Genomic DNA, 27,570 nt, shown 5'->3' with positions numbered 1-27,570 from the left:
ACTGTTTATAAAACTGTTGCTCTTGGCCTATCTTCTAAAACTGATTTTTCTTTCTCTATGTTACTTATCACTTGCTATACTATATTATATACTTACATGTTTATCTGTTTATTATCTGCTACCTCACTAGAATGTAAAGTTTAGGTAGTTCATCAGTCTTGTTATTGGTCTAGCAATACATAGAATTTTGTCTGATGCAGAGCAGGTGGCTCAGTAAGTATTGGTTAATTGAATTACTAAGAAGAACAGTGGCAGCCACAGATCAAATCAAAGTCAAAGCAAATAAGAGAAAATAATGAGAAATTGCTTATAACATTTTGTCTCTCTCTGATCAATTAGCCGAATTCAAGAATGGGTTCTAATAGTCACTTTTTTTTTTCTTCTTGAGATGGAGTTTCGCTTTTCACTCTTGTTGCCCAGGCTGGAGTGCAGTGGTGTGATCTCGGCTCACCACAACCTCTGCCTCCCGGGTTCAAGTGATTCTCCTGCCTCAGCCTCCTGAGTAGCTGGGATTACAGGCATGCATCACCACGCCCGGCTAATTTTGTATTTTTAGTAGAGACGGGGTTTCTCCGCCTTGGTCAGGCTAGTTTCAAACTCCCAACCTCAGGTGATCTGCCTGCCTTGGCCTCCCAAAGTGTTGGTATTAGAGGCATAAGCCACCATGCCCAGCGATAGTCACTTTTAAAATTTCAACTTAATATGATCTCAAAGCTAAAATGGCAACAAAATGTATGTATAAGCTACCTCAGAAGAAAGCAAACATAATAGCATTCTTTGAAAGAATATATGATTAGTACCCACAATGTTGTTCTTATCATACATTAACATAAAAATGGCAGAAATCAAGAGAAGTGTAAAGGAAGTCTTCAGGAAATAACAAAGTAAAACAAGCACACTTGTAAGCCTGGAGAGATATCACTTAGGTTAATATTACGTGTCACAATGCTTTGTCCTGTTGGAAAGCAATCATCACGTCAAGGGAAAGATTATGAGGAAATACACAATTGCATATACCCTATTTGAAAATCTAATTTAAACTTTAACTTCAGTGAGGTAGATTGAGTTCAGAGTAAGCAAAAATCTCTGTCCTCACTGGCTTCTCAAGGCACTGCACCCTGCCAGCTATCTAGTTCAAATATCCTCATTGTGGAAGGTCATGACCAGCAGTGGTAATATCACACAGAGATGGCAACGGTGAAGGATACCTTCAGAAAATCAATATATTGAGAACAGAGAAGAAAAGGTGGAGAAGTGAGGAAAGAGACTAACGTTGACTTTTGTATTTCTCTCCATCTTTTGGCCCTTTTATTTATGTCTGCCCTCAGGGTACATTTTTAGCTCCATTTTGGGGAAAAGTTTACTTGAGGGCTATCACCTGACTTTCCAAGAATGACCAGTAACTGAGAAGAAATGAAAAATTTCCAGTACCAGTGTCAGATAGTAACTTGCACCTTTCCCTGAAGCAAATGTCTTTAACCCAGAATTCCAAAAACAAATGCCTCAACTTGTTTCTGTGTTGGTATTATTAATAGACTATTTTTTTTTCAAGTTTTAGATTCCCAGAGAAATTGTGCAGAACTGCAGATTTCCACTGTGCCCCTCATACATTATTTTTCCTATTTTTATAATTACATACTTGAGTGGTACATTTGTAAACATTAACAGACTGATATTTATACATTATAATTAATTAAAGTGTATAGTTTTTTCAGATTTCCTTAGTTTTTACCTAATTCCCTTTTTCTCTTCCAGGATCCCATCCAGGATATCACATTGCACTTGGTAATCATGTCACCTTAGGCTCCTCAGCATTGTGACAGCTTGTTATACTTTGTTATTGATGGCTCTCACAGTTTTGAAGAGTACTTGTAAGGTATACTGTAGATGTCCTGCTAATACAGTTTGTCTGACATTTTTCTCAGGATTACACTGGAGTTATGTGTTTTAGAAGTAAGGCTACAGAGATAAAGTGCTATTTACATCCTATAATATCAAGGGTACATACTATCAATATGGGTTATGAGTATTAATGTTGACCTGGATCACCTGGCTGAAGCAGTATTTGCCAGATTTCTCTACTATAAAGTTACTCTTTTATTTCTTTTCTACACTGTACTCTGAAATGCACAGGCCACACCTAAGAGATGAGGAGTTATGCTTCCTATCTTCTAGACTACAGTATGTACATAATTAATTTAAAATATTTCTGCATCAGAGATTTGTTCCTTCACCATTTATAATTCAATGATTGACACCATTATCCTTTGTCTATATTCAGTAACAATTACCTTATACTTTTAAATTGATTGAAGTATAATATAACAAGAATAAATATATAGCTGAACTCAAAAAAATAAAAGAGAGAGACAAAGCCCAGTTTCCAGAAATAAAAAGATGAAAGAAAAAAATGTCCTTTAACATACAAAGGAAGTTCCCTTCTATTTCTAGTTTTCTGGGTGCTTTTATCATGGAAAGGTGTTGAATTTTGGCAGATGTCTATTGTCAATTGAGATGATCATATTTTGTTCATTTATGTTTTTTTCTTCATTCTATTAGAGTATTACATTGATGTCCTTATATTGACTAACCCTTGAATCTTGGAATAAATCCCACTAGGTCATGGTGTATAATCCTTTTACTACACTATTGGATCCACGTTGACAGTATTTCATTGAGGGCTTTTGTATCTACATTCATAAAGAATATTGACCGGTAATTTTCTTGTGATGTCTTATCTGGCTTTAATATCAGGCTAATGTTAGGCTAATAGTATGAGCTGAAAAATGTTCCTTCCTCTTCTGTAATTTTAAGCTTTTCAGAAGGATTGGTGTTCATTTTTTATTAAATGTTTGGAATGGTTGATAAAATGTACCTGTGAAGCTATTTGAATTTTTTGTTGTTGAGAGGTTTTTAATTACTGATTCAATCTACTTGCTTATTATAGATCTGTTGTGATTTTCTAATTCCTCTTGGGTGAAGTTAAGTAATTTATATGTCTAGAAAGGTGCCCATTTCATTTAGGTTATATAATTTGTTAGCATACAATTTTTATATTAGTGTCATAATTTTTATTACTTTAAGGTCAATAATATTTCCACTTTCATTTCTGGTTTGTGTCTTCTTTGTTCTTTGTTACCCTAGCTAAAGGTTTGTTAATTTTATTAATCTTTCAAAATAATCAAATTTTGGTTTTGTTGATTCTCCCTATTATTTTTCTATATTCTACTTAATTTATCTTTGTTGTATTCTTTATTATTTCCTTTCTTCTGCTATCTTTTGGCTTGTTTATGCCTGTTTTTCTAATTCCTCAGAACGCAGAGCTAGGCTATTGCTTTTAGATCTGATTTCTTTTTCCATGTAGGCATTTATAGCTATAAATTTTATTCCGTGCACTTTCTTAGCTGCATTCCCTAAATTGTGGTATGTTGTGTTATCATTTTTATTCATTTTGAAAAATTGACTTATTTAATATGTGATTACCTCTTTGACCCTTTTGTTTGTTTGTTTAAGAGTTTGTTGTTTAATTTACATGTGTTTGTGAATTTTCTGGTTTTCTTTCCAATATCGATTTGTAGATTCATTTCATTGTGCTCATAAAAGATACTTTGTAAGGATTCCTGGGCAAGATGGCTGAATAGAAGCAGCTCCAGTTACAGCTCCCAGCAAGATCAACGCAGAAGGTGGGTGACTTCTGTATTCCCAACTGAGGTACCCTGCTCATCTCATTAGGACTGGTTAGACAATGGGTGCAGCCCACGGATGGCGAGCCAAAGCAGGGTGAGGCGTCGCCTCATCCTGGAAGTGCAAGGGGTCGGGGAACTCCATCCCCTAGCCAAGGGAAGCCGTGAGGGACTTTGCCATTCCAGCCCAGATACTACACTTTTCCCATGGTCTTCACAACCCACAGACCAGGAGATTCCCTTGAGTGCCTATACCACCAGGGCCCTGGGTTTCAAGCACAAAACTGGGCAGCTGTTTGGGCAGACACTAAGCTAGCTGCAGCAGTTTTTTTTTTAATACCCCAGTGGTACCTGGAACACCAACGAGACTGAATCTTTCATTGCCTTGGAAAAGGGTCTGAAACCAGGGAGCCAAGTGGTCTAGCTCAGCAGATTCCACCCCCACAGAGCCCTTCAGACTAAGATCCATTGGCTTGACATTCTCGCTGCCAGCACATCAGTCTGAAATCGACCTGCAATGCTCTAGCTTAGTGGGAGGAGGGGGGTCCACCATTACTGAGGCTTGAGTAGGTGGTTTTCCCCTCACAGTGTAAACAAAGCCAGCAGAATTTCAAACTGGGTGGAGCCCACCACAGCTTGGCAAAGGCACTGTAGCCAGACTGCCTCTCTAGATTCCTCCTCTCTGGGCAGGGAATCTCTGAAAGAAAGGCAGCAGCCTCAGTCAGGGGCTTATAGATCAAACTTCCACCTCCCTGGGACAGAGCACTTGGAGGAAGGGACAGTGGTGGGTGCAGCTTAAGCAGACTTAAACATTCCTGCCCGCTGGCTCTGAAGAGAGCAGATCTCCCAGCACAGCGCTTGAGCTCTGCTAACGGACAGACTGCCTCCTCAAGTGGGTCCCTGACCCCCGTGCCTCTTGACTAGGAGACACCTCCCAGCAGGGGTCGACAGACACCTCATACAGGAGAGCTCCGACTGGCATCTGGCAGGTCCTCCTCTGGGATCAAGCTTCCAGAGGAAGGAACAAGCAGCAATATTTCTTGTTCTGCAGCCTCCACTGGTGATACAAAGGCAAACAGGGCCTTGAGTGGACCTCAAGCAAATTCCAGCAGATCTGCAGCAGAGAGGCCTGACTGTTAGAAGGAAAACTAACAAACAGAAAGGAATAGCATCAACATCAACTAAAAGGACGTTCACACATAAACCACATCCGAAAGTCACCAACATCAAAGAACAAAGGTAGATAAATCCACAACGATGAGGAAAAACCAGTGCAAAAAGGCTGAAAATTCCAAAAACAAGAATGCCTCTTCTCCTCCAAAAGATCACAACTCCTTGCCAGCAAGGAAACAAAACTGGAGGGAGAATGAGTTTGACAAATTGACAGAAGTAGGCTTCAGAAGGTGGGTAATAATAAACTCCTCCAAGCTAAGGGAGCATGTTATAACCCAATGTAAGGAAGCTAAGAACCATGAAAAAATTGCTAACTAGAATAGTTACTTAGTGACAAATTGCTGACTAGAATGACCAGCTTAGAGAAGAACATAAATGACCTGATGGAGCTGAAAAACACAGCACGAGAATTTTGTGAAGCATACATAAGTATCAATAGCTGAATTAATCAAGCAGAAGAAAGGATATCAGAGATTGAAGATCAACTTGATGAAATAAAGCATGAAGACAAGATTAGAGAAAAAAGAACAAAAAGGAATGAACAAAGCCGCCAAGAAATTTGGGGCCATGTGAAAAGACCAAACCTATGTCTGATTGGTATACCTGAAAGTGACGGGGAGAATGGAACCAAGTTGGAAAACACTCTTCAGGATATTACCTAGGAGAACTTCTCCAACCTAACAAGACAGGAAAACACTCAAATTCAGGAAATACAGAGAATATCACAAAGATACTCCTCGAGAAGAGCAACCCCAAGACACATAATCATCAGATTCACCAAGGTTGAAATGAAGGAAAAAATGTTAAGGGGAGCCAGAAAGAAAGGTCAGGTTACCCACAAAGGGAAGCCAATCAGACTAACAAAAGATCCCTCTGCAGAAACACTACAAGACAGAAGAGAGTGGAGACCAATATTCAACGTTCTTAAAAAAAAGAATTTTCAAACCAGAATTTCATATCCAGCCAAATTAAGCTTTATAAGCAAAGGAGAAATAAAATCCTTTACAGACAAGCAAATGCTGAGAGATTTTGTTACCATCAGGCCTGCCTTACAAGGGCTCTTGAAGGAAGCACTAAATATGGAAAGGAAAAACTAGTACCAGCCACTGCAAAAATATACCAAATTGTAAAGATCATTGACAGTATGAAGAACTGCATCAACTAATGGCCAGAATACCAGCTAGCATCATAATGACAGGATCAGATTCACACATAATAATATTAACCTTAAATGTAAATGAGCTAAATGCCCCAATTAAAAGACAGCGACTGGCCAATTGGATAGAGACTCAAGACCCATTGGTGTGCTGTATTCAGGAGACCCATCTCATGTGCATAGACATACATAGGCTCAAAATAAAGGGATGGAGGAATATTTACCAAGCAAATGGAAAGCAAAAAAAAAAAAAAAAAAAAAAAAAAAAAAAAAAAAGCAGAGGTTGCAATCCTAGTCTCTGATAAAACAGACTTTAAACCAACAAAGATCAAAAAAGAAAGGCATTACATAATGGTAAATGGATCAACATGACAAGTAGTGTTAACTATCCTAAATATATATGCGCCCAATACAGGAGCACCCGGATTCATAAAGCAAGTTCTCAGAGACCTACAAAGAGACTTAGATTCCCACACAATAATGGTGGAAAACTTTAACACCCCACTGTCAATATTAGATCAACGAGACAGAAAACTAACAAGGATATTCAGGACTTGAACTCAGCTCTGGACCAAGCAGACCTAATAGACATCCACAGAACTCTCCATCCCAATCAACAGTATATACATTCTTCTCAGCAACACATTGCACTTATTCTAAAATTGACCACATAATTGGAAGTAAAACACTCCTCAGCAAATGCAAAAGAACGGAAATCATAATAAACAGTCTCTCAGACCACAGTGCAATCAAATTAGAACTCAGGATTAAGAAACTCACTCAAAACCACACAACTACATGGAAACTGAACAACCTGCTCCTGAATGACTACTGGGAAAACAGCAAAATGAAGGCAGAAATAAAGATGTTCTTTGAAACCAATGAGAACAAAGACACAACACACCAGAATCTCTGGAACACAGCTAAAGCAGTGTTTAGAGGGACATTTATAGCACTAAAATCCCCGCAGGAGAAAGCACAAAAGATCTAACATCAACACCTTAACATCACAATTAAAAAAAACTAGAGAAACTAGAGCAAACATTCAAAAGCTAACAGAAGACAAGAAATAACTAAGATCAGAGCACAACTGAAGGAGATAAAGACACAAAAAACCCTTCAAAAATTAATGAATCTAGGACCTGGTTTTTTGAAAAGATTAACAACATAGATAAATCGCTAGCCAGACAAAGAAGAAAAGAGAAAAGAATCCAATAGACACAATAAAAAATGATAAAGGGGATATCACCACTGATCCCACATAAATACAAACTACCATCAGAGAATACTATAAACACTTCTACACAAATAAACTAGAAAATCTAGAAGAAATGGATAAATTCCTGGCGACGTACACCCTCCCAAGACTAAACCAGAAAGAAGTCGAATCCATGAATAGACCAATAACAAGTTCTGAAATTGAGGCAATGAATAATAGTCTACCAACTAAATAAAACCCAGGACCAGATGGATTCACAGCCGAATTCTACCAGAAGTACAAAGAGGAGCTAGTACCATTCCTTCTGAAACTATTCCAAAGAATAGAAAAAGAGGGAATCCTCCCTAACTCATTTTATGAGGCCAGCATCATCCTGATACCAAAACCTGGCAGTGACATAGCAAAAAAAGAAAATTTTAGGCAAATATCCCTGATGAACCTCAATGCAAAAATCCTCAATAAAATACCGGCAACCTGAATCCCACAGCACATCAAAACCTTATCCACCATGATCAAGTTGGCTTCATCCCTGGAATCCAAGGCTGGTTCAGCATATGCAAATCAATAAATGTAATCCATTACATAAACAGAACCAACGATAAAAACCACATGATAATTTCAATAGAGGCAGAAAAGGCCTTCCAAAAATTCAACTCCCCTTCATGCTAAAATCCATCAATAAACTAGATATTGAGGAACCATATATCAAAATAATAAGAGCTATTTATGACAAACCCACAGCCAATATCACACTGAATGGGCAAAAGCTGGAAGCATTCCCTTTGACTACCAGCATAAGACAAGGATGCCCTCACTCACCTATCCTATTTAACATACAGTATTGGAAGTTCTGGCCAGGGCAATCAGGCAAGGGAAAGCAATAAAGGGTATTCACGTAGGAAGAGAGGAAGTCAAATTGTCTCTGCTTGCAGATGACGTAATTTTATATTTAGAAAACCCCATCATCTCAGTCCAAATCTCCTTAAGCTGAGAAGCAACTTCAGCAAAGTCTTAGGATACAAAATCAATGTGCAAAAATCATAAACATTCCTATACACCAATAATAGAAAAACGGAGAATCAAATCATGAGTGAACTCCAATTCACAATTGCTACAAAGAGAATAAAATACCTGTGAATAAAAATTACAAGGGACGTGAAGGACCTCTTCAAGGAGACCTACAAACCACTGCTCAAGGAAATAAAAGGGCACAAACAAACAGAAAAACATTCCATGCTTGCGGATAGGAAGAATCAATATCGTGAAAATGACCATATGGCCCAGAGTAATTTATAGATTCAATGCTATCCCCATCAAACTACTATTGACCTTCTCGACAGAATTAGAAAAAATACTTTAAATTTCATATGGAAAAACAACAACAACAAAAAAGCCGATATAACAAAGACAACCCTAAGCAAAAAAAAAAAAAAAAAAAGCTGGAGGCATCATGCTTCCTGACTTCAAACTATACTACAAGGCTACAGTAACCAAAATAGATATATAGACCAATGGAACAGAACAGACGTCTCAGAAAAATACGCAACACAACTGCAACCATCTGATCTTTGACAAACCTGACAAAAGCAATGAGGAAAAGATTCCCTACTTAATAAATGGGTTGGGAAAACTCGCTAGCCATATGCAGAAAACTGAAATTGGGCCCCTTCCTTACATGTTATAGAAAAATTAACTCAAGATGGATTAAAGACTTAAACGTAAGACCTAAAACCATGAAAACCCTAGAAGAATATGTAGGCGATACCATTCAGGACACAGGCATAGGGAAAGACTTCATGACTAAAACACCAAAAGCAATGGCAACAAAAGCCAAAATAGACAAATGGGATCTAATTAAATTAAGAGCTTAAAGAAACTATCATCAGGGTGAAAAGGTAACCTACAGAATAGGAGAAAATTTTTGCAATCTATCCGTCTGTCAAAGGACTAATATCCAGAATCTACAAGGAACTAAAGAAATTTACAAGAAAAAAAAAAAAACAACCTCATCAAAAAGTGGGCAAAGTACGTGAACAGACACTTCTCAAAAAAAGACATTTATATGGTCAACAAACATATGAAAAACAGCTCATCATCACTGGTCATTAGAGAAATGCAAATCAAAACCACAATGAGATACCGTCTCACACCAGTTAGAATGGCAATCATTAAAAAGTCAGGAAACAGAAGATGCTGGAGAACGTGGAGAAATAGGAATGCTTTTACACTGTTGGTGGGGGTGTAAATTAGTTCAACCATTGTGGAAGACAGTGTGACGATTCTCAAGGATCTAGAACCAGAAATATCATTTGACCCAGCAATCCCATTACTGGGTATATACCCAAAGGATTATAAATCATTCTACTATAAAGACACATGCACGTGTATGTTTATTGCAGCACTATTTACAATAGCAAAGACTTGGAACCAACCCAAATGCCCATTAATGACAGACTGGATAAAGAAAATGTGGCACATAGACACCATGGAATACTATGCAGCCATAAAAAAGGATGAGTTCATGTCCTTTGCAGGGACATGGATAAAGCTGGAAATCATCATTCTCAGCAAACTAACACAGGAACAGAAAACCAAACACCGCATTTTCTCACTCATAAGTGGGAGTTGAACTATGAGAACACATGGACACAGGGAGGCAACATGACACACCAGGCTTGTCAGTGGGTGGGGGACTAGGGGAGGGATAGCATTAGGAGAAATCACTAATGTAGATAACAGGTTGATGGGTGCAGCCAACCACCATGGCACATGTATAACTATGTAACAAACCTACACGTTGTACACATGTATCCCAGAACTTAAAATATAATTTAAAAAATTTTAAAAAGAAGAAAGAAAAAAGATACTTTGTATTTTAATATTTTTGAATGTATTCAGAATTGTTTTGTGGTCTAAGATATAATCTATAATGAAGAGTGTTCATATGCACTTGAGAAGAGTGCATATTCTGCTGTTGGAAAAGATTTTAAGTTGAAGATTAACATTTGATACAATTTTGATAAGGAGGGAAAGTGAGGTGGAAAAGGAGTTTTTGTTGCCCATATGATAAATAGGAGAGATAATATGAACAAAGATGTGGACACAAGAAACAGGAAGATAGATAATGGAACATAAATAAACTGCTTTGACTAGAAATTGAGACAACAAATAGGTGAGCAAGAGAAAATATACCTGTAAAGGAAGGGTAAAGCAGTTTGAGAATTGGCGGGAATTGCCATATAGAAATTTAGATAATTTTCTGCACTCAGTACTGAATTGTGCACAGTAGCAAAAGCAGTATTTTAAGAAAATTACTCTAAACTAATTTTCAATAAATTTTACATGAAGGCAAATACAAAAGTAAAGGCTATTGCAATATTCCTGAGAGTATTTCACTCCAACAAAATTGTGGTATTTTTGATATCTTATGGCAGAGTTAATGAAAAATATTAAGAAAAAAGTACTGAGAATTATTTCCAAGCAAGGAAAAATAAGTCTTATGGACTGAGCCCTAGCAGGGTGAGAGGAAAGGAGAAGGCAAAGACAAACTCTAGTTCACTACATTATAAGAGCTGGAGGTTAGTAGCTTTGGAAACAAAACAATTCAACTTAATTCATTGATGTATAAAGTGAAGGTGGTAAGGCCAGTTCTGCTATCCAGTTCCAGGCCACTTCCACTAGAATGTAGAAATAGAATAAATCTGAGTCTCTAGAATTTTAGGTACACCGAACTATTCAGAAAGTAGCTAAGTTAGTTGGAATTAAATCTCTCAAGTGTGCTGCTTAAAAGACATCATAAAACCATTCTCATTAAAAGATAAATATTCTACACTACGCTCCAATTAGAAATGAATTATAAATAAATTATTATTTGGTTGTTTCTTTTCTTCTGGATGATTGGCTTATTTTAAAATGCATTGCCAAATATTCAAAGAATGCCACTCTTCCTTGACGAGTAACCTGAGTCATTTCTGCCTTCTCTATCCCAGATGATCTTGGATCGAGTCTTTCGTTAGAGAGTTTCATGAGCATGGCATTTAACCTTGTGATTAAAGCCATTAAAAATAATTTGAGCTTCCTCGCTTAATTAATTTTATATTATTATTGTAAATGTCACCACCTTCACTTTAAAGAAGTTAAGAAATTAGAGGTATCTTATCTTCTAAAACAAAACCAGTAAGTGAGAGAGGGAGGAAGGGAAGAAAGGAAAGAAGCAAGGGAGGGAGAGATGGAGGGAGGGAGGGAGGGAAGGAAGGAAGGAAGGAAGGGAGGGAAAAAAGAATAAAGGAAGGAAGGAAGGAAATAAGGAAGGAAGGAAAGAAGGAAGGAGGGAGGGAGGGAAGGAAGGAAGGACGGAAGGAAGGAAAGAAGGAAGGAAGGAAGGATGGATCAGGAGGGAGGGAGGGAAGGAAGGAGGGGAAAAAAAGAAGGAAGGAAGAAAGAAAAGTAGAAATAATTTTTAACTCTCTTTTGACATAGGGTTGTCTCCTATATTTATTAGTATGGTTCTTATTTTAAAAATGATAATTTTTTTGTAAGGATAGAATCCAATGTGGAACCTGAGTATAGGCCAAAATATATTTCTGTTGACATGGAAGTGGCTTTGTTCAGTTTAATGTTGATTAGAGTTTAAGTAAACAATTTGTTTAGGTGTCGAGAAAAAACAAAACAAAAGAAAAAAATAGAAAAACTTTACTAAGGCAACAAGAGTAGGAGGAATAAGTAAAGAATTATTAAAGAAAAATATGTAATTAATCAGAATGGTTGGGGAAAGAAAGCCGTTGTCCTGAGTTATCAAAGCTTTTTACTTGAATGTTTACATATTTCTTACGTAGTTTGAACTGAAATGTCTCCATAATCTATTATTTAGGAACGGTGTGTGTGTGTGTGTGTGTGTGTAGTGTAATTTTAGAAAAATGGGACTTTGCCTTGTTTAATTTGTACTTTTTCTTTTTCTTTTGAAGATAACAGGGCTAAAACAAAGAACTGCCTATTGTTATATGTCTTTTAGAGCAAAAAGATGTTATGCTGCACCTAGATGTCCTATTTCTCTAGTCTTTTTAAATATGGAATCTTTTTTCAGTCTTTCTCTTTTTCTTGATTTCCAGGAAATAATTTCTCACACTCTCAAAAATTATAGACCAATAATTTTCTAGAATGTTCTTTAATGTGAATTTGTCCAATACCATAGGCTTCCTTCTATCTTTTCTCCTTTCTGTAATTGCACCTCACTTCTCCAACAAATGAGAAACCTTGCTCCATTATCCATTGTTAACCAGATACATTTAATTATCGGCTCGATCTCCTTCACTGCAGTCAGTCTTTGGAATATATTCTTGCTCTGCTTTGAAGTCCGCCTTGGGTGGGTTCCAGCGGCCACAGCTACCTTGTTCTGACATTCTCCTTGTTTGGGCTTTGGCCACCATCAGATGCCCTATTTGAGCTGTCTAACGTCTTTTTGAAACCTTTTATAATAAACATTATTTTTTATTTAAAATAGGTTGAAATTGACAACAAATTTTGCATACAGTACACACAGTCTTCATATACCCCATACCAAGTTTCCTCTATTATTATTACCGTACATTAGTATAGAATAATTATAATAATTAATGAACCAGTACTGATACACTATTATTATCTAAAGTCCAGACATTATTTAGATTTCCATAGTCTTCAGTTAATGTCCTTTTTTGTTGTTTTTGTTCTAGAACCCTACCTTGGACACCATCTTATATTTAGTCATCAATCATGTCTTCATAGGTTCCTCTTGGTTATGACGGTTTCCCAGATGTCTCTTCTTTATAATGTAATGTACAGTTTTAAGGAATACTGATCTGATCAGAGATTGGGTTGACTGTTCCTCAGTTGGGATATATCTGATTTATTTCTCCTGAGTATAAAGGAGTTACAACTTTTAAGAGGGAAGACCAGAGAAACAAAGTGCCATTATCATCATATCATATCAAAGAGTACACACTCAACCTGACTTATCACTGTTGATGTGAACTTTGATCCCCCAGCAGTAATAGAGCTTTCCAGGTTGCTCCACTGTAAATTTACTTTCTTTCCCGTATCTATATTATACCTTTTGGAAATAATTTATTATGTGCATTCCACACTTAAACAGTAGGGGTTATGATACATCTCCTTGCAGGTGGAATATTTACCTAAATTACCTAATGGCTTTTTGACTGAAAAGGAAAGAAGGAACAAAGAAATAAGGAAGGAAAAACTTTTCATCAACTATTAACAGCATAACAAATGTGCGACCTAGAAACAACTTCATTCAGTCTATTAAAATGCTATGTAGGGATCCCTATATAGTGAAAATCATGCTAATTAACATATGAAATGTGCTTTAAATAATTTCTCAACTACTAAAGGAAACAAGGTACATACTCAGATGTCTAAAATATAAGGTACAGGCCGGACGTGGTGGCTCACGCCTGTAATCCCAGCATTTTGGGAGGCCAAGGTGGGCATATCAACTGAGGTCAGGAGTTCGAGACCAGCCTGGCCAACATGTTGAAATGCCATCTCTACTAAAAATACAAAAATTAGCTGGGAGTGGTTGTGTGTGCCTGTAAACCCAGCTACTCAGGAGGCTGAGGCAGGAGAATCACTTGAACTTGGGAGGCAGAGATTGTATTGAGTTACAGTGAGCCAAGATTGTGTCACTGCACTCTAGCCTGGGCAACACAGTAAGACTTCATCTAAAAAAAAAAATAAAATAAAATAAAACATAAATTAAGACTTCTTAAATAATATAAAAGTGATTCAGATCAAATGTTCTGGGAGTTAACAAGTTTATTTCCCTGGCAAATATGCAATTTTGTAAGCCATTGCCTGGTGCTACATTATTAAGGAGAAATTACATTAAATTTAGAGCTGATATTGACCCTAACCTGTAATCCTTATGCAGTTGGAACAAAATTCATAGAAAGGGGGTCACTGACCTGGCCAAGTACTGATCTTTATTACCAAAAGGAGAGGGTTTTGTTGGTGGTGGTGGTGGTGGCGGTGGCGGTGGCGGTGTTTTATTTGTTTTTGTTTTTGAGATGGAGTCTCACTCTGTTGCCCAGGCTGGAGTACAATGGCACAATCTCGGCTCACTGAAACCTCCAACTCCCTAGTTCAAGTGATTCTCTTGCCTCAGCCTCTCAAGTAGCTGGGATTATGAGCACCCACCACCACACCTAGCTAATTTTTTGTATTTAGTAGAGACAGGGTTTCACCATCTTGGTCAGGCTGGTCTCGAACTCCTGACCTCAGGTGATCTGCCCACCTCAGCCTCCCAAAGTGCTGGGATTACAGGCATGAAAGCTTTGTTAATGATGCACAATGACGGCAAAGAGAACTATACGTGGACCCATGAGATGCACATAGGGGGTCATTATACATCTCTGATAGTATTTCTTGTGAAGAAAACAGTGGCTTCCCAATAAAAACAATACTCATCAAGAACCTGAATCATTAGGTACAGAGTATGTTGTTAAAATTTTGGATTTTTGCTACTTCAGCAGTTGAGAAACATTAAATATTTAGAGTTCCATTTTAGTATAATGGTAGAGTGGAAACCGGATTTCAAAATATTTAGAGAGAATAGATAACAAAACATTTTGAAAGTGTTAAAGAGTACATTCTAAATATATAACAGGAATGGGAAAAAAGAGTTGAAGGTTTGAAAATTTGGCCTCAAGAAGCTGGGTCATGAGAATTATCAGGCATAGGACTTCGATGCGGTTCACTTTCCTCCTGACACCTAATTCAGCTATTTACCTCTCCTGTGTCCCCAGAGATAATACTGGCAGAGTTTTTCTCCCTCATAGGCTGAACAAATAATTTGAGAATACTGCTAGAGCCCCAAAGGCCAAAGTAACTGCACACCTCCCACCCCAAAGAATATGCTGGCTTTCTCTGACAAACAAAAGGCAAATTTTAAAAAGAAAAATAGGCAGAAAAGCAGGAAGTCTTCCGTGTTTTGAGGTGGAAAAAGATGGTAAAAATAATAAACTCATGAAAAAATTAACTAATATCCATTATTTCATACTGATATAAGTAAACAACTGAATAGATGGATGGATGGATAGATAGATAGATAGATAGATAGATAGATAGATAGATAGATACAAATCTGTGCAGATAAATTCCAAATAATTTTGGTAGATGCTTTGCCTTTAAGTAGGTGGAACATACCTACCTTCCCATTCATTAAGTGTGGATTGTGCATAGTAACTTGCTTACAAAGAGTACAGTATTGTATATAAAGGGGAAGGGAAGAGTAACTTTACAATGGAGAAACCTGACAAATACCACCTCAGCCAGATTATCAAGGTTAACATCAATAGCAAGTCATATTGATAGTGTGCACTGTTGACATAATGACAGTGGTACTTTTACCTCTGATCTTCCTCCTGAAACCCATAAGCCCAGTCTAGTCATGGGCAAGAGCATCAGATAAATACAAATTGAGAAGCATTTTCCAAAACACCCTGGGAGCACTTTTAAAAATCCTCAAGGTCATCAGACACAAGAAAAGTTTGAGATACTGTAACAATCAAGAGGGGCCTACAGAGACATAACAACTAGATAAAATGTGAAATACTACCGGGTGGAATCATGGAACAAGAAAGGGACATTTGGTAAAGTCTAAGGGAACCTAAATAAAACATGAATTTTAGTTAATTATGTATAAATATTGTATCATTTATTGTTACAATTGTAACATACTAATGTGAAATGTTGATTATACTCTCTATACTTTCTTCAAAACTTTTCTGGCCACTTAAAACTATTCTAAAATTTCAGTTTAAAAAAAAAGTATCAGAGAAGAAGAAGCAGATGATATTGAGGAAAAGACAAGTTAGTAAGTTACATTCTTCAGAAAAATGAAAGTACACAAGAAAGAGTGTCTTGAAAGTGCACAATCTGCAGGAGGTTCAAAGTGTATACGACATAGAAGAATAAAATGGATGGCAAAGGGCATCAATGTCATAGCAATGGAGTAACTGGACACTGGAAAGATAGCACACAGAGAGTGTAGATCTCTGCAACATGCATATAAATATGGACAAATAACAGAAAGGAACAGAGAAAATGTAGAAGTGGGACAATGACCTAGCCATCCCTAATGAGCATAATACCTGTTATCTTTAATGAAAAAGAAATGCTGCTCAAAACTCCACTCACACTGCCTTCTAGTCCCGGTAATAAGTTGTTGATATTTAATATTAGACCTTCATAAGAGCCCTCATCAGACCAGCAGAACATAAGTTCTTCAAGGACTGATACTGTATTCTTTGAAATGTAGCATCCAGCATCTATTATTATGTGAGTGTTTATTATTAAATGAATGAATGAATCCTTACACATTTATTTCACTTACTTTCTCCGCTTTCTGTATCACTCTTGCCCCAGTGTGTGTAGGTGCTAGATCACTTCATCATTTAGGTCATTGTTCAAGTATCTTCTTAGAGAGGTGTTTTCTGATCTCTGCATAGAATACATTGTCTATTACCTACTGCTGTCTCTCTCTCTATCCCTTTAACCTTCTGTATTTTCTTTTTAACACACATTATATCTGACATTTTTCGTTTATATATTTCTTTGTTTATTGCCTACTAAGATGCAAGCTCCTTGAGGGCACAGACTGTATGTCTAGTTCACTGCTAAATTCTTAGCATTTAGAATAGCAGTGAGCATACACAAGTCACTCAATAAAAATGTGTTAGATAATTAATGAATCCACAACATTTTAGTAATATTTCCAATTACTTAGGATAGTGTATGTAGCATTAAATTTAACTTCAGGCAGACTCTGTTACCAAATTAACACTGGACAAAAGCCTGGTCAGAGGAAGGCTGTCCAAATTGTCTCTCCACCCTCGCTTCTTCATACATGAATAAGAGGACATAGGGCTACATGATTATTATCCTGAATAGAAGCAGTTACAGTGCTACCAGAATTGCAAATTATTTTGTATACTTCTAATAACAGAAAGACATTTTATTTAAACACTACTAAAATTAAGTCGTGACCAATTTAGGGTCTTCTCTTCCAATTAATTGTAATTAGATCAAAACAACCTCCTATCAGCTCTGTCCATTCCTTTATCCATGAACTCTCTCTTCTTCTACATCTGAATCTATTCATTTAACAATGATATTCATGTCCCTGTTAAGAACAAGTAATCTTGTTTCTGGTTTTGTAATGATGCAAAAAGTACTATTTTGCTTCAAAGAATTAGAATATGGAAACATTTGATTTGTTTTGTTTCACAGAATAAGATTCAGAAATATCAACAATAGACTTGATAATCAGGAATGATATGTCTGAAAGAGTGAAAAATAAACATTCTCCAGAAAGTTAAGAAAGTCAGTAAACTTAAAGATATAAAAACTCTCCATATTGTAAAAGAGAGATATACTACAATCAACTTAAATTTTTATGAAATAAAGAAAGACTTATATTTTAAGTAAAGAAGTAAATGTCGAGCATTATTCTATAAGTTTGTTTGGATACAACAAGAATAGAATCAAGAAGTGCTAAAATAAAATAATTGACAATAGCTTCATAAAAGTTGCTGCATCTAATCAGAATCTCTAATTATCACTTGATTTTTTTTTTCTCTTACCTAGCTACACACCCTTCCTTTGTGGTATCATCTGTGTTAAGGCTTTAAATATCTTTTATTTATTGACGCCATTCAAATGCTTATGTCTCATTCCCTCAATTCCAGACTCAAAATCTTGAACTACTTATCTGACATCTCCACATAGATATAGAATATTCAGTCTTCAATATGTCGAATATTTCAAACTTAACGTGGTCGAAAAGAAACTGCTAATTCTTCTTGCCTCCAACCTATGTGTAGCTTCTCACTTAGCCCATCTCAGTGAATGACAACCCCTCCTTACATTTGTCCAGACCAAAAACCTTGGAATAACCCTTAATACCCCTCTTTTTGTCACACTTTGTATTCGGTAAGTCAGCACATGCTAATGGCTCTGTCCACAAAATATATACAGAATCAGACAACTTCCCAATACCTCCACTAGGATGCTTCTGATCCAAGGCACCATCATCTCACTCCTTTGTCACTTAGGTTGTTTCCTAACTGGTCTTCCTCTGTTTTCTTGGCATCTTTTAACCTATTCTTCTCAATGCAGCAGCCAGAGTTGTCTTTTTAAAATATGTCAGATCATGTCATAGCTTTGCTCAATATCCTTCAGTGACTTCTACCTCTCTGAGGTCAAAAGACAAATCCTTCAATTAACCAGGACCCAGCTGATCACCTTTCTGATCCTATCTCCTACATCTTCCCCACTCCCATCACCTTCCTCCAGCCACGCTAACTTTGTTACTTCTTAAACCCATCAACTTGCTTTCTTTTCACATCTGTGAATTTGCTGTTCCTTCTACCTGGAATGATCTTTCCTTCAGATATGTGGTTGACTATCTCATATCTCCTCCAGATTTTCTACTCAAATGTTATCTTCAGTTAAATTGTAATTCCTCCCACCCAAATCTCCTTTCCAACATGGCAACACATATCACTACATAGCATATCAAATATTTAGCATATCTATATTTATTACCTGCCTTCTCTTACCAACCTTTGTGAAGGTAGAAATTTGTGTCTATTTGTTCATTAATTACTCCTCAGCACCTAGAACTCTGACATATGATAAATGCTCAAAATATGTTTTATAAATTTAATTATTATTAAAATGAGAAAAAGTTTATTAAAAACAGTTCTAGACAAAAGCTTTCAAAAAATAAGAGTAAACAAAAAACTTGCAAGTATTGCAAATATCAGGGGCCATTTGTTTCATATAATTGCCTCAATTTTCCACATGAGCATCCATGAAGATTAGTAAAATCCTGATAATATTTATGTTTTGCTTACTGTTACTGATTTGTAAAGCCCGTGGATTGCCTTTGTTGATCTTCAAACCATTAAACTACAAAAAGTTGCCAAGGCAAAAAGGAATAAAGTAATACTTCTATTATGGAACCGAAAACATTTGAATAAGAGGTTCTTAGATAAAAGAAAACCAATTAGCAGTAGGCATAGTGTGTTCATACCAAGGCACCTCAGTAAAGAATATATGCTGTATTACTCTTCTCAGGCTGCCATATCAAGATACCATCAACTGCTGGACTTAAACAATAGAAATTTATTTTCTCAAAGTTCTGGAGGCTGAATGTCTTAGACCAAGGTGCTGCCAGAATTTATTTCTGGTGAGATCTCTCTTTCTGGTTTGTAGACAGCCACCTTCTTGCTGTGCCCTATCATGCCCTTTCCTTTGTGTGCACAGAGACAGAAAAATATCTAGTGCAGGCCGGGTGCAGTAGCTCATGCCTGTAATCCCAGCATTTTGGGAGGCCGAGGTGGGTGAATTACTTGAGGCCAGGAGTTCGAGACCAGCCTGGCCATCATGGTGAAACCCCGTTTCTACTAAAAATTCAAAAGTTAGTTGGACATGGTGGTATGTGCCTATAATTCTAGCTACTCAGGAGGCTGAGGAAGAAGAATCACTTGAGATCAGGAGGTGGAGTTTGCAGTGAGCTGAGATCGTGCCATTGCACTCCAGCCTGCATGAAAAAGGGAAACTCTGTCTCAAAAAGAAAGAAAGAAAAGACAAATATCTAGTCTAGTTTCCTCTATGTATAAGGGCACCAGTCATATAGGATTAGGAACCCACCTGTATGACCTCATTTAACCTAACTGGCTTCCTAAAAAGCCCTATCTCCAAATAGCCACACTGGGGGTGAGGCTTTAACATCTGACTTCTGGGGGGATACAATATCTTCATAATTTGCACATATCCACTTTTTGTGTGAGTCAGGATGTTTCAAGTTGCAAGAAATAGAAACACTTTACCTCAGTAAATGAACATTTATCATAATATGTATCTTAGGATGTAGGGTTCTACTATTGCTTCTCTGTTTTCTGGTGATGCCCTCTCTCTGCATCTCATATTCAAAAGTCAGGAGCAGGACTAAGATTGGCTTCATTAGTCACAATAGAGATGTGTCCTGTTATAGCGGGCTTGTTGTGCAGAGCTATTTTACAAGACCGTTTTTGGGGATGAATTATTCACCTATAAATGTCCACCTTTCTGCCTTGAACTGTTCTCTGGACAAAGGGCTATGATCATTTTATGGGGATTATGTACTAAAATATTATCCCAAATGAGAAGATTTCCTTTCTTGATTATCCTTCCAAACAATTCCTACAGCAAGCAAATTCTAGCTGATACCTTTCCAGGTCAGCTATGAATATAATTTATCTACTATAGCTATATCTAGTTATTAAAAGGGATTAAAAGTCTCTTAGTCACATGACAATGATCACATACCTTCTAACACTTAACAGGCACCACTGAGTCCACTGAGAGACTGCAATGCGTACCACATATTCTATGTGCACCTCTACATTTGCAACCACCCTATAGAGCAATGACACTTGGCCCTAGGGCTGTGCTGGAAAGTAAGTGTAAGGCTGAGTCAGTAAAAATGATCCTATAGGCAAAGAAGTATTGTCCTCTAGTCTCTCCTTCTCTTTTATGACAACCAAGTAGGCCAATTGTTTTGTAAAACGGTGGAGGCACAAGGTGATAGAACATAGCATAAGCAAGAAAAATTTCCCTTGCCAGCCATGAGTGCCATGCACAGACTTGTTTATAAAACCTCTGATATATTGGTGTTGTTTGTAATTACAGCATAGCTTTTTCTATCTGGATTAATTATTAATAAGAATCAGAAGGAAAAAGAGAGGGAGGAGAAGAAGACAAGGAAGAAGGTGGAGAAAGGAGGAGAAACTGCAGAAACAAACAAAAGAAAAAAGCTTAAAACGTATGCCTTTAGCTTAATTGTTAGGCTTAGTAATTGAGAATAATGGCAAAAAAATATATATAAAACCCTGAAAAAGCAGTGATCCAAGTAATAAAATGGCAAAATATTAGGTAACACTGTCGCCTGTGGAAAATTGGAAGGCAAGTCACAGATTAATGAACCTTTAGCTATGGACAAATAGCTTTGCAAAGAACATTAGTAGTGGGCTTTATTTGTTTTCAGCTGCATCAGGGAGGCACTGCAGGAAAGAGCTGAGCTCATGGAAGGATTATCAATTTTCTGACCAGAAATGAAAGGGACTAGAGAAATCTCAGAAATTAGTGAAGTTGCACTATCAGAAATGCCACCTTATTTTTTTTTGTCTTGTTTTTTTGTTTTGTTTTGTTTTGTTTTGTTTTTTAAGTTCTGGGATACATGTGCAGAACATGCAAGTTTGTTACATAGGCATACACATGCCATGGTGGTTTGCTGCACCCATCAACCCGTCATCTCAGTTTTAAGCCCCACATGCATTTGATATTTGTCCTAATGGTAACTTTCAACTGCAAACAGGCAAAAACTAGAATCAGAATGACTTTGAGTAACAACTATTTAGCAAAATCTTTCAATTAATTAAATTGTCTCAAACCGAAGATCATACTAAGATGTGGCACCCAGTAAATTTTTTCGGTTTCAAAATTTATTAGAGGGAAAGTTTAGGATAATGATGCAGCTCTTTTAACTCTTCTGGTTATATAACCTTAAGGTGCCTACCATTAATTCCACTAAGTGAGTGAAAAGAGCAAGGGGAGGGAGAAGGAGAAAGTGGAAAACAAAGAGCCAAGCATTATATTCATCATGAGAAATATAACTGCAATAAAACAGTAGGTTGGCCAGGTGCAGTGGCTCACGCCTATAATCCCAGCTTTTTGGAAGGCCAAGGAGGGCGGATCGCTTGAATTCAGGAGTTCAAGACCAGCCTGGGCAACACGTGAAACCCCAGCTCTACAAAATATACAAACATTAGCTGGGTGTGGTGGCACACACCTGTAGTCCCAGCTACTCGGGAGGCTGAGGCTGGGGAATGGCTTGAGCCTGGAATGTTGAGGCTTCAGTGAGCCATGATCCAGCCTGGGTGACAGAGTGAGACCCTGTCTAAAACAGGAATAACAACAACAACAAAACCTGTAGGCACAGTTACTGGTACATGATGCAGGTACAATAGAATACAAACAAATCATAGTAACCAAGTTTTAGAGTCTGGATTCAAAGAGATTGTAACTAAAAAAGCATTGTGGCCCCAATCTTTTATGGCTAAGAGAAAGCTATACAACATGTAAGAAGAGTTTATTTCCCAAAGTCAATGTCAGTAATGATAAAGAAAGAAAATAGAGAAAGAAGAATTTCAAAATGGAAAAAAGCTGTAGACAGTGAAGTCACTCTCATGGTGAGGGCCTGATGAGCAGTTTCCCTCTCCAGGATGGGGGCACACATGACCTCTGCCCAGTGTGCTTCCAGAATCTGTATGTACTTTTTTCTCTCTAGTTAGATAGATTAATTGTAGCTACCTCAATCCTATTACTGTTACACATTAGATTTGGTGGGATAACTTCTTTTTTTTTTAGGTTAATTCATCTTGAGACCAACAGGAAACAACTGTAATGACAATATAGGGACTCTCATATATCACCCAGGTGTTCCAAACTTAGAGCAAGATAAGCAAAAACATCTGGGCTATCTCCCTTGGGGAAGGGTTGAATGTGTTCTATGTAAAAGTCAGTGGAGAGTTGGTGAACAGAATGGCAATGAAACAGAAACAATAATGTTCCCCTTTTATTTCATTTGGCATTTTTCTGCCACCTTGCAATTTGGCAAAGCCATGTGATAGTTCTACCCAACAGGCTATCAGGAAACATGACCAGAGCTACCTACTGATTGAGTTAATAAAATTCCCTACAAGGTGTTCTTAGTACAGCCCGAGTGAGCAATACATCATTGCTATATTTAAGGCCTTTGGGATTTTGTTGTTAATTTTTTGTAGTTTTTCTCTCTTACTAGCATTTATTGGCTTGGATAGGACTATCAGAAAAGTGGTATTTTAACCACTTTTTTTTTTTTTTTTTGAAATGGAGTCTTGCCAGGCTGGAGTGTAGTGGCACGATCTCAGCTCACTGCAACCTCCACCTCCCTGGTTCAAGCGATTCTCCTGCCTCAGCCTCCTAAGTAACTAGGACTATAGTTGCACACCACCACACCCAGCTAATTTTTGTATTTTTAGTAGAGACAGGGTTTCACCATGTTGGCCAGGATAGCCTCGATCTCCTGACCTCGTGATCCACCTGCCTCGGCCTCTCAAAGTGCTGGGATTACAGGCATGAGCCACCGCGCCTGGCCCGATATTTTAACTTCTAACAGCTTCTCCTAAATGCATGGCAGTGCACATTTTGTTTTGTATTGTTTTTGCATTCTACCTGGGACTTTAAGGCAGGAGTGAGTCAATCAGATGCATGTGATAGGTACAATTCCACTCTTTCCTCCCATAACTGGTAGTCTATCGGTGCTTCAGTGTTGAGAAGTGTGGGCTACCACTGGGACTAATTTGCATTAGTTAAGCCAAGAAGATATTAAAGCTATAGAAGCTGTTTACATTAACACACTGAACAGTGTCATTTCCCCATGCATTTCCACCAAGCAAGCAACCATCTCAACGTAATATTTACCTATTTGCTAAGCTTTTACATCAGGAACTGTTAAAGTTTATATTTACCTAATTGTTTAATGGCTTGCTTTAAAAGATTATACAAAATTCTTGCTAATTTTGTTTTGTTTGTTAATCTGATTTATTGACATTGTTCCCAGGCTCATGGGGCATTCTGATTTGCTCCATTTGTAGTGATATATTAAGAGCTGATGGGAGTCTCCAACTTCTCATACGCTTTCAATTCTTCCCGAGTAATCTCATTCAAATTTCTAAGTGCCTGACCCTCACTATTAGAGTCCTTGACCGTGATCTTGACCAGGAAATCTTATCACCTTTAGACTTCAGTGTTTTGGGTTGTTTTAATTGTGCCATGCATGTTTTAAGTGCTAGTTTAAAGCTAACTTAGAGCACCAGTTACAAGAAGAAAATATAAAATAATTTTATATAACACAAGTATTTTTCTTCCTTTTTTGTATTTTTCCTTATGTAGTAATTCAGAGGTATGAGAAGCAAACTTTTATTTCTACTGTTCCTACGTTACTTAACACATTGAAAGAATTCCGAAGCTGTAGTCAAAACTTGGCTTTGGCAGGTATATATTTTATGTAAGAGATCATCAGCTGCACAGACAAATCGTGGGCTACCACTTGCTATCCTCTCCACATTTGCACGATTGTTATTTCCATAACCTCCAAGCTTCTCTGAAGATCTATTACTCAAAAACCACCTGAAATAGCTATTTTTGATGATTTTTTTTTTTCAAGCTACAAAGAACATGGACTTGTTTTGGATGCCTCAGTGAACGATGGTTTAAGAAACACAGAAGACAAATAGCAAACACTTTCAAAAGTTGTGTAACAAAGGTTCTAAAATTGGAGACTCTAAGTTTACAAGACTATCCTAGCAGTCCTCTTTCCCAAGGATGCAATGGCTAAACTATGTTTCTGTCTCTCTTTTAATAGCCACACATACTGATATAATACATGCACACTACATACACACACGTATACACCCAAGCATACTCACATCATTCTCTAGCTCAATAGATTCTTATTTCATTGTTTTTCCAGTGGAGTTGCTTGGATTCTGTTGTCAATATTCCTGACTCCCTTTCACAGTAAAACTCCCTAAGCAAGTCCTAATTGTTTTAGTGCAATGTGTCATTATCAAATACAGAGTACTTTTATTGAGCAGAAACTTTGTTTAAGAAATCTCTTGATCAGGCGTGGTGGCTCAGGCCTGTAATGCCAGCACTTTGGGAGGCCGAGGCAGGCAGATCACAAGGTCATGAAACCTAGACCATCCTGGCCAACACGGTGAAACTCCATCTCTACTAAAAATACAAAAATTAGCTGGGCGTGTTGGTATGTGCCTGTAGTCCTAGCTACTCGGGAGGCTGAGGCAGGAGAATCTGTTGAACATGGTGGGTGGAGGTTGCAGTGAGCCAAGATTGTGCCACTGCTCTCCAGCCTGGGTGGCCGAATGAGAGAGAATCTGTCTCAAAAAAAAAAAAAAAAAAAAAGAAAGAAAGAAAAGAAATATCTAATTCCTGGCCCAACTGTCAAAATAGCTATTTGGAAACAGTAACACATGCTGCAAAATATGACAATGCAAAATGAACTACCTGAACCTGCTTTCCTTAAATGTAGCCTACCAGGAGGGCAAATGTGGAAGAAGGAAGGCTTTCTTACAGTGGTTTAAAGTGAAGGTGGTGAAAAGATATCATGGTGTAGATATATTTTGAGATCTTGCTGATGAATAATATACATAAGGTGAAGAGAAATAATTACTGATGAATGACAGATTTTTGACCTGAGCAACTGGTGATTTTCAGTTCAATTTGTTACAAGGGAGATGGTGGGAGTAGAAAAAAGATTAGAGGAACAGGATCAAATTTTGCTTTGAACATGTTAAGTATGGAAGTCCCCCATCAGATATCTCAGTGGACATGTTAAGTCAGTAGTTGACTATATGCATTTAACTATCATGACAGAGTTTGGGAATGAAGAGATAGATTTAGGGGTTACCAGGATCCATTTAGAGGCTGTGAAACGGAATTTATGACTGTTAAGATTGGAGGAAACAGGCTTATGTTACCATATATAGAAATATATGGTAAAAGAGTAGATGATAAAATAATAGCAAGAGTAATAAAGTGCTACCTTGCCTTCATAAAACACTTTATAATTTTTCAATGGGTGGTCATAGCAATATTTCATTCTTATAAGAACCATGTTATAAAAAGGTGAGTTATTACTATCTGTTAATATGAAGAGACTGAAATACTAACTGTTAGAGTTACTTGCACCACTAAATACATGTGTAGACCTTAGCAGATCTGGGACTAGTGTTTGGATTGTCCTCACAAGCCTGTACTTCCTTCCTCTGTATCTTATACTTAACAGTAAACAAAGATGTCAATGAAGAAGATAAATAAATCTCCAACTCTTACCAAGATGTTATATTCTATAAACTTACAAAAAGTTGTTTCTCAGAGCTTCCGGCCAGCTGGACAATTGGAGGTTTCTGGAGGATGCCACACCCATGAAAGGCATGGAAGCTCTGTGCTCATTCCCCTAAAAATAAAAACTTTTTTAAAAAGATACTTTTCCTAACAGTTTTCTACTATGGGTAATGAAGATACCATGGGAAATTTTCTCACACTTCTTAACTTGAACCTGGAAGAGGGTTTCTAATGTGGAAGAGATATCTGTTTATGATGTTCTTCAGAAAGTGTGATATTTGCTGAGGCATTAAGGTAACATGCGGAGGTTATACTCTGTCTCTAGAATTGATATTCCACCAGCACACAATACCAGGTTTTCTTCCCTGTGCAAATGGCCATTACACTTCCTATAATATTTACACTGATGATATAAAGCTGCAAAGGCCAAACGCTGGGAAAGGTGAAAACATGTTTATTGAAATTATGTGTGTATCTTTTCAAAGGCAGTGCAAAGGACGGGGTACAGTCTCAGCCACAGATATATGAATTGAGAAAATCTTGTAAGCAGGAATTTGAACTTTCATTATTTTTCTTTTCTTATTTATTCCTTTTCCCTCCTCATCTGTAAACAATACAATTTATTGATTGGTAAAGAAAAGGTGAAGATACTAAAATAGGAGTTTGATCAACACTGGTGAACATAGTTGCCTGTTGTCCATTACCCATTTATTATGTGTACCTCTCTTTTTTCTTTCTTTCCTTTTTTTTTTTTTTTTTTTTTTGAGACAGTTTTGCTCTCGTTGCCCAGGCTGGAATGCAATGGCGTGATCTTGACTCACTGCAACCCCACCTCCAGGGTTCAAGCAATTCTCATGCCTCAGCCTCCCAAGTCGCTGGGATTACAGGCCTGCGCCACCATATCTTGCTAATTTTTGTATTTTTAGTAGAGACGGGGTTTCACCATGTTGGTCAGGCTGGTCTTGAACTCCTGACCTCAGGTGATCCACCCACCTCGGCCTCCCAAAGTGCTGGGATTACAGGTGTGAGCCACCGTGCCTGGCCTGCACCTCAGTTTTCTAATGTGGAATGCCTTCTTTCTCTTCACTCAGTTCATGTGGCTTGTGTATAGCTAATTTCAACTACCGATTTAAGGAGAATCAAGCCTACTCATTCAGGGCATATTATTCCTTTGAACACAACAATTGACCTGTGAACCATGGATGGTCTTGTAACTCAAAAAGGCCAATGGCACTCAGTTTCAGGCCTTTGCTGGAGCTATTAGGAAAAATCATTTCTATCCTCATCAGCGTTGCTAAATTAATTGGTAGAAGCCTTGAGATGAGTCTCAT

The sequence above is a fragment of the Nomascus leucogenys genome, chromosome 20 (assembly GCF_006542625.1).
Source record: "Nomascus leucogenys isolate Asia chromosome 20, Asia_NLE_v1, whole genome shotgun sequence".
Classification (NCBI taxonomy): domain Eukaryota; kingdom Metazoa; phylum Chordata; class Mammalia; order Primates; family Hylobatidae; genus Nomascus; species Nomascus leucogenys.
This window is presented reverse-complemented; position numbering follows the sequence as displayed.